Source organism: Macaca mulatta, chromosome 20, assembly GCF_049350105.2.
Source record: "Macaca mulatta isolate MMU2019108-1 chromosome 20, T2T-MMU8v2.0, whole genome shotgun sequence".
Lineage (NCBI taxonomy): Eukaryota > Metazoa > Chordata > Mammalia > Primates > Cercopithecidae > Macaca > Macaca mulatta.
In genome coordinates, this window is record NC_133425.1 from 29,149,823 (window position 1) to 29,157,846 (window position 8,024).

General features: G+C 48.7%; 1 pseudogene across 1 annotated transcript; it reads right to left on the reverse strand.

Annotated features, from left to right (window-relative positions):
• Positions 1 to 1,322: 1,322 nt before the first annotated feature.
• Positions 1,323 to 2,992, reverse strand: LOC100429815 (ribosomal protein uL30-like; annotated as a pseudogene). Its single transcript, XR_003725630.2, has 2 exons — positions 2,002 to 2,992; positions 1,323 to 1,699 (listed from the first exon to the last, which is right to left on the reverse strand). The product of XR_003725630.2 is annotated as a ribosomal protein uL30-like (transcript).
• Between the last annotated feature and the right edge of the window lie 5,032 nt (positions 2,993 to 8,024).

Sequence of the window (8,024 nt, forward strand, 5' to 3'; positions counted from 1 at the left end):
CTTGTTGGAGCTTGAAATCCTTGGAGCTTCTAGATGGCGGAAGCAGCCAGGAGAGTAGGGTAAGGTTGAGAAGGTCAGAGGGTCCTCTCTTCTAGGAGTTTCTCCCATGTGCTGTGCAGGACGCCTCCCGACCGCCGGTCTCCCTCTAGCTGCAGCCAGGCTCTCGGCTCCCCTCAGGTCCTGCCCCTACGCGGATGGCCCAAGACTCCTCCGCTCAAAACCAGCTCATCCCTTTCTTACCCCAACCTGCTTCCCCTGGGATCTTTATGTCAGTAAATGTCGCCAGCTCTCCCACCAGACCTCCGTCTCACACTTCCTGATGGCCTACTCTGTGCTCCACCTGACTTCATACATGTCCTGTGTACTGGAGTCAGAGTAATCTCCAAGGCGTCTTTTAGCTCTTAGTGGGCTCTTCAGTTGAATCTAGGCCTAGATTGAGAATCATCTGTAATCCTATCTACTGGGAGGTCGAGGCACAAGCATCTCTTGAGTCCAAGAGAATGAGATCCGCCTGCTCAACTTAGGAGACCCTGTCTCAAAAATAAATAAGAAAAAAGGAAAGAATACAAATTGTATCTGTTTTACATGTACTCAGGGATCTTCGCAAGACAGAGCAGTCAGAAAAAATGGCTGAAGCCAAGTTTTGCTTTTATATTTCTTTTTTTCTCTTTCTTTTTTTTTTTCAGAGACAAGTGAACATTTATTTTTATGGCTTTCTTCCTATGTGTATTTCAAGTCTTTTTCAAAACAAGGCCCCAGGACTCTCCAGATTCAGTTATGTCCTTGGGCTTGGTCGGCTGCTGCAGGAGCCTTAAGGAGCCTTTTACAAATGCTAGAGTTACTCATTTATCAACATTAAACCCTAGGATAGATGCAACAGAGCAAGACTCCTTCCTCCATGGAATGTGCTGATTTCAGATGACGTGGCACCCAATGTAGAAAATGCTGGAAGTTTTCCTTGGAACTGCACTGTGATGAGAAGTGCTTGCCATGAACATAAGCTACTGTCTTTTCTTTTCTTTTTTTGAGACGGAGTTTTGCTCTCGTTGCCCAGGCTGGAGCGCAATGGTGTGATCTCTGCTCACCACAACCTCCGCCTCCTAGGTTCCAGCGGTTCTCCCACCTTAGCCTCCCGAGTAGCTGGGATTACAGGCATGCGCCACCACGCCCAGCTAATTTTTATATTTTTACTAAAGACGGCATTTCTCCATGTTGGTCAGGCTGGTCTCAAACTCCTGACCTCAGGTGATACGCCCGCCTCAGCCTCCCAAAGTGTTGGGATTATAGGCTTGAGCCATCGTGCCTGGCCAGCTACTGTCTTTTCTTTTCAGTTTTTGAAGATAAAGCAGGAAATAATCTCTGAAGTACTTGATAAAAATTCCCAAAACAACAAAAACACATGCTTCCACTTCATTGATAAAAATTTATCGCAGTTTGGCACCTGAGTCTAGTTCAGCTGACAGATGAGCTGATTGATGCATTCACCCTGATAACCAGGTGTGCCCATCTCCTTGAGGAAGCCCACTCTATTTTTGGTAGCATCTTGGGCCACTGAGAGGTGGAAAGGACGCAAGAACCATGAGAGCTCCTGGAAATGCTTCCCTGGGAAGGCAATTTAATGAATGAGGTCTTCCAGGCAAATGACACCAAACTTCCCCAGGTCCTCCTCAATCACTGTGTTGTCTGTCAGAGGGATGGTCTTCCTCTTCTTTTTTTTTTTTTTTTTGAGACAGAGTTTTACTCTGTCGCCCAGGCTAGAGTGCAGTGGCGTGATCTCGGCTCACTGCAAGCTCTGCCTCCCGGGTTCACGCCATTCTCCTGCCTCAGCCTCCCGAGTAGCTGGGACTACAGGTGCCCGCCAACATGCCTGGCTAATTTTTTGTATTTTTAGTAGAGATGGGGTTTCACCGTGTTAGCCAGCATGGTCTCGATCTCCTGACCTCGTGATTCACCCGCCTCGGCCTCCCAAGGTGCTGGGATTACAGGCATGCGCCACCACACCTGGCCGATGGTCTTATTCTTGACCTTGGCTGGTCCATGTTTCAAAATGAGTTCCCAGACAGACTTCAGATTTGGAAATCCTCAGGTCACATAAGGTTCCACTATACGTAGCGTTTTTAGGTTCTAGGGGGTGACTTTTTACAAAGACACCACTAAAAATTTTCTTTAGGCGAAGTCTTGCAATGGTTCTCTGCACCAGTAAACTCACACCATCAATCCTTTTGATGCATACAACCAAGGCCAAGGAATGTTTATCTGGCAATTCCAAGGCATGAGGTTTCGCTTCTAGTCGTCTGAGATGCACCTTGTCACGTTTCTCCTGCCAGGAATCATGTAGGAATGATTCCAGTCGCTTAAACCTGAGCCCGTTTCCTTTCCTCTGCTCCTTCTTTGCCAAAAGTGCCTGCTTTGCCTGGGTGGCTTTGAGGGCTTGATAAGACCTCCTATTTTTCAGGAGATTTTCTGGAACCAAAAGGATTTTTCTTTGCTCTTGCTCCGCCATCTTTCTAGTGGTGCAGCTACTGATCATTTTCTTTCTTTTGTTTCTTTCTTTCTCTTTCTTTCTTTCTTTTCTTTTCTTTCTTTTTCTTTTTTTTTGACGAAGGCTCGCTTTGTCGCCCACGCCACTGCGCCCGGCCTATATTTCTTAAAGAACTATAATTTTTATTTTTTTTTATTTTTTTGAGATGGAGTTTCGCTCTTGTTGCCCAGGCTGGAGTGCATTGGCGCGATCTCGGCTTACTGCAACCTCTGCCTCCCGGGTTCAAAGGATTCTCCTGCCTCAGCACCCTGGATAGTTGAGACTACAGGCATGCACCACCACACCCAGCTAATTTTGTATTTTTAGTAGAGATAGGGTTTCACCATGTTGGTCAGGCTGGTCTTGAACTCCTGACCTCAGGCAATCCACCCACCTTGGCCTCCCAGAGTGCTGGGATTACAGGTGTGAGCCACTGCACCCGGCCAAGGACAATAAATTTTAAAAGAAATGACAGGACAAAGAAAATCTGGCTGGGGCAGTAAAATTTTCAAGGGGAGATCTATGTTGGGGAGAGGGTGTGAAACAGGTGGAAGATATGGATTACTTTGTTAAGTGTGTTTATTCTGGTCCCTTGTGGACTCTAAGGGCTATTTTCTCACCCTGGGGAGCAGAGGCAAAAAGTTTGGGAGGGGCATAAGGATTCAGTGTTGCCCAGGGGGTGTGGTCCCAGCCCTAGGTCTCCCAGGCTCTCAGGCCTCTGAAGGACACAAGAGAAAACTGAAAACTTCCCTTAAGAGCAATGACATTTCTTCTCTTACAGTGCCCACCCCTCAGCATGGTGCCTATCACCCACAGTCTGGAAGAGCTCTGGTAGGTGCTGGAAGCTCCCGTGGGGGTCTGGACCCTCCTGGGAAAGAACCAGGGGCAGAGTTCACAATCCTGGAGGTCAGCCTCTGAGGCCCATGTCACCAGGCCAGTGGATCCACTGAATGGCCCCTGGCTCAAGCATTGCCAGCAGTGGGGACAGGCGAAGGAGCACAGGCCCACTGGGCAGCAGGAAGCAGGGGTGGACCTCGCTGTGGGAGAAGTGGGTGCTGTACCAGCTGCGGGAAAAAGGTCACTCCCCGGAGTACCTGGGGCCTGGCTGAAGGTACTGGCGAAGTGTGGCTGCACTGGGGACAGGAATGAGGTACTGGGTGAATGCCAGATGTTGATGCCGGGCAGAGACTGCAGGTTTGGGGAAGGTCTGGCTGCAGGGAGCCTTGGCCAAAAGCTCAGAGACCAGGTCAGTGTTTCTGACACCAAGGGCTTATGACAGCTCCCAAAGAGACTCCTGCTGGTCCCTTCCAAATGTGTTATTTTTCTGAGCGGCCACTGGGAAACTGCTGATTCAAAACTTACCTCTTGCCTTGTCAACTCCCCAAGGCCTACTCATATTCAACCTTCACAACAGCAGCATTCAGATGGGTACCCCTGAGAGCCACCCTCATCCCCCACCCCCAGACAGTGCTGGTCAACTGAGGAGCTCACCAGGCAGTGACATTCCCGCATGCCTCAAGGCCAACCAGAGGAGCCGCCATCAACCACACAGGCAGCTGTTCCAGGGCCTAGGGGCCTGGAGAGAGAAAGGTGAACTTTCTTCATCCTAAACTTGAATTCACGCACTGCCACTGAATGGGCCGATTCATAGCATGGCCTGACTGTAGTCCCATGGAATGTCACCAGTCAAATTAAGTGCTGGGCGTGGTGCCTCATGCCTGTAATCCCAGCACTTTGGGAGGCCAAGGAGGGTGGATCACCTGAGATTAGGAGTTCAAGAGCAGCCTGGCAAACATGGTGAAACCCCATCTCTACTAAAAATACAAAAATTAGCTGGGTGTGGTGGCACATGCCTGTAATCCCAGCTACGCCAGAGGCTGAGTCAGGAGAATGGCACGAACCCGGGAGGCAGAGGTTGCAGTGAGCCGAGATCACACCGCTGCACCCGAGCCTTGGTGACAGAGTGAAACCCTGTCTTTAAAAAGAAAGAAAAAAAAAAGGCCGAGCACGGTGGCTCACACCTGTAATCTCAGCACTTTGGGAGGCTGAGGCAGGCCAATCAACTGAGGTCGGGAGTTTGAGACCAGTCTGACCAACATGGAGAAACCCCATCTCTACTAAAAATACAAAATTAGCCAGTCGTGATGGCGCAAGCCTGTAATCCCAGCTACTCAGGAGGCTGAGGCAGGAGAATCACTTGAACCCAGGAGACGGAGGTTGTGGTGAGCTAAGATTGTGCCATTGCACTCTAGCCTGGGCAACAAGAGCGAAACACCATCAAAAAAAAGAAAAGAAAGAAAAAAAGAAAGAAGGAAAGGAAAAAGAAGCCCAGTCTGGGCCAGGTGTGGTGCCTCACACCTGTAATCCCAGCACTTTGTGAGGCTGAGCTGGGGCAGATCCCCTGAGGTCAGGAGTTCATGACCAGCCTGGCCAACATGGTGAAACCGTGTCTCTACTAAAAATAAAAATAAAAATTAGCCAGGTGTGGTGGCAGGTGCCTGTAATCCCAGCTACTCGGGAGGCTGAGGCAGGAGAATCACTTGAACCTGGGAGGCGGAGGCTGCAGTGAGCAGAGATCGCTCTACTGCCCTCCAGCCTGGTCAGCAGAGCGAGACTGTCTCAAAAAAAAAAAAAAAAAAAAAAAAAAAAAAAAAAAAAAATTTTGTAGCAGGACGAGCCAGACAAGAACCCCTCAGACACCGAATTGTGAAAGAAAGGGCTTTATTCAGCTGGGAGCATCAGCGGACTCACATCTCCAAAAACCGAGCTCCCCAAGTAAGCAATTCCTGTTCCTTTTAAGGGTTCACAACTATAAGGGGGTCTGCATGAGGGGGTCGTGATCGACTGAGCAAACAGTGGGTGGTGACAGGGAGCTGTACGCACCAGTAATGAGAAAGGAACAGAACAGGACTGGGATTTTTTTACAGTGCTTTTCCATACAATGCCTGGAATCTATAGATAACACAAGCAGTCAGGTCAGGGTTTTTGTTTGTTTGTTTGTTTTTGTTTTTTTGAGTTGGAGTCTCGCTCTGTCACCCAGGCTGGAGTGCAGTGGTGCGATCTCGGCTCACTGCAACCTCCACCTCCCAGGTTCAAGCAATTCTCCCGCCTCAGCCTCCTGAGTAGCTGGGACTACAGGCGCCCGCCACCACGCCCGGCTAAGATTTTGTATTTTTGGTAGAGACGGGGTTTCACTGTGTTAGCCAGGATGGTCTCAATCTCCTGACCTCGTAATCCACCCGCCTCGGCCTCCCAAAGTGCTGGGATTACAGGCGTGAGCCACCGCGCCTGGTCTAGGGGTTGATTTTTAACTACCAGGCCCAGGGTGCGGTGCTGGGCTATCTGCCTGTGGATTCCATTTCTGCCTTTTAGTTTTTAACTTCTTTCTTTGGAGGCAGAGACTGGGCATAAGACAATATGAGGGGTGGTCTCCTCCCTTAAAGTGAGAAAGAAAAGGTCAAGATCTCAGGCTCCAGGAAATGTAATAAATTCAGGTCAGCAAAAATGAGTCACACCAGGACCAAGGAACATATAAGTAGCGTTTCTTCCTAAACAAAATAGTCCTCTTCAGCTGGGACTGAGACGTCAGCCGCTTTTGTCCCCTTTCTGCCTTTCTCTCAGGCTTCCTCCTTCCTGGGGATGCTGGGCATTTTGACCTCACAGCTGGGCCTCCTCCTACTCTCAGGAGATGAGGATGTAAGGTCAGCTGAGAGAAAGGAAAAATAGACCTAAAGTTAGGCAGGCAAGTTTTCATTAACCTGCCAGCTGCTCCCCTAATAGAGAGCAGCAGCCCCAAGCTTACAGAATGAGGGGTTTATATTGGGGAGGGGAGTTTGAGGGAGTTCTTTGGTATGGCCACATCCTGGGCTGTTTGCTGGTTAATTTTGCTACGTATTACCTTGTGACATCTATTACAGGAGGGTGAAGGTAAAGTTTATGTTTCCCACTACCTCCCCCATCAGGTGTGGGTGGTTTGTAATTGGGGTTTGCTTATTGCAGCAAGGTCTGATAAGTGAAGTCTGCTGGCTTCACTGTGGCACCTAGATAAGGGCTTAGAAATATAAAGAGGCTTGGGGGAAGGGTGGGCAGCACCAAGAAGCTTTCTTGGGCATTTTGTCCCTAACATTCCAGCCTTTTAATAGGTAATAGAAGAGGGGCGCCATTGTCTGGCTGCTTCTTGCTGGGAAGGGGCGACGGTTGTTGGGGAAGGCTGGATGGTAGGGATTGCTGTTTTTAGAGCCATTGGTATTCCCGGAGCAGCATTATATCTTGTCTTATCCCCGTAGGTAAAGGCTCTGATAAGGTCCTATAAAAACTGGGCGAGAAGGTGTAAGAGACAAGGGCCAAATGCTAGAAAAAGAAAAATGGTTATGGCCGGGCCTAGGTGGGTCAAGCCGTGGAAACTAGGTATTAAAAGACCAGGAGGGCCACACTAGCCATCGAGGGATGTTTTCTTTAATTTTTTGTCCTCGGTCCTTTAGTCTTTTTACAGCATGTTGTACTAAGCCAGATTAGTTAAGATAAAAGCAACACTGTTCATCTAGAAAAGGGCAGAGTCCTCCTTTTTCGGCTGTGAGTAGGTGTAAGTTTCTGTGATTTTGAAGAACCATCACTGCTAAATAATTTATTTGTGATTGGAGAGTTGTAACGGATTTGGCTATTTTTTCCAAGCTATTTGTGAGGTCTTTGGAGAGGGATTGGTAATAGGAAACGGAGGTGGTTAATCCTGCAACCCCAGTTCCAACTCCTGTAGTTATTCTGAGGTCTACTCATAGAGGTATGAGTTGTATAGCATGGTGGTGTCAGACAGGGCTATTAACGGGGATTGGTAGGGGTTGGTCTCCTGAGGCAACGTTGATTTTTGGACTGAGGAAAACCAGGCTGCAGGTGCCCATCCAGTTAGATGGGAGGCAAATATAAGTTGAGGTACTGCATAGGAAAAGTATGCCTTGGTCTGGTAGACAGAACTGGTTGTGTATGCTAAAAATATATACTATTTTGTTATTTTCATGCGTTTATACTCCTAGGGTCCCGGCGAGGGCTGCTGCTGTAAGTGGTTGTAAAGGGGTGTTTGGTTTAGGCTGGGAGGCTGTGGGGTTCTTTTTTTCTCAGTGTAAGAGGAAGCGTTTTGTGTCCACTAAGATTCAAGTGGGAGTGTTGTTTAATGTTGGGATAAGGAGACAGTCGCGGGTGGTGGGTGTAGGGTAGGGATGGTGCAGGGAGAGGGGAGTCAAGGGAAGAGGGATAAACAGGGGAGGTGGTGGCCATTATAGTACCCTTAATTTTTGTTAAGGAGGTGGAGGCTAGAGAAACGAAGCCTGTCTTTATTGTTGGCGGCTTTGAGAATAGTATGTTCGGTGGGAGGTTTCAGTTGTAGGGTAAAGTTGCAGTTTGGAATTCAGGTGGCTGAGGGGAATGCCAGAGGGTAGATGTCGTTGTACGCACAGTAGTGCTGGATAGAATAAGATTGTGTGGGTTGTTATGGCTCCTAATACGGGTTTAT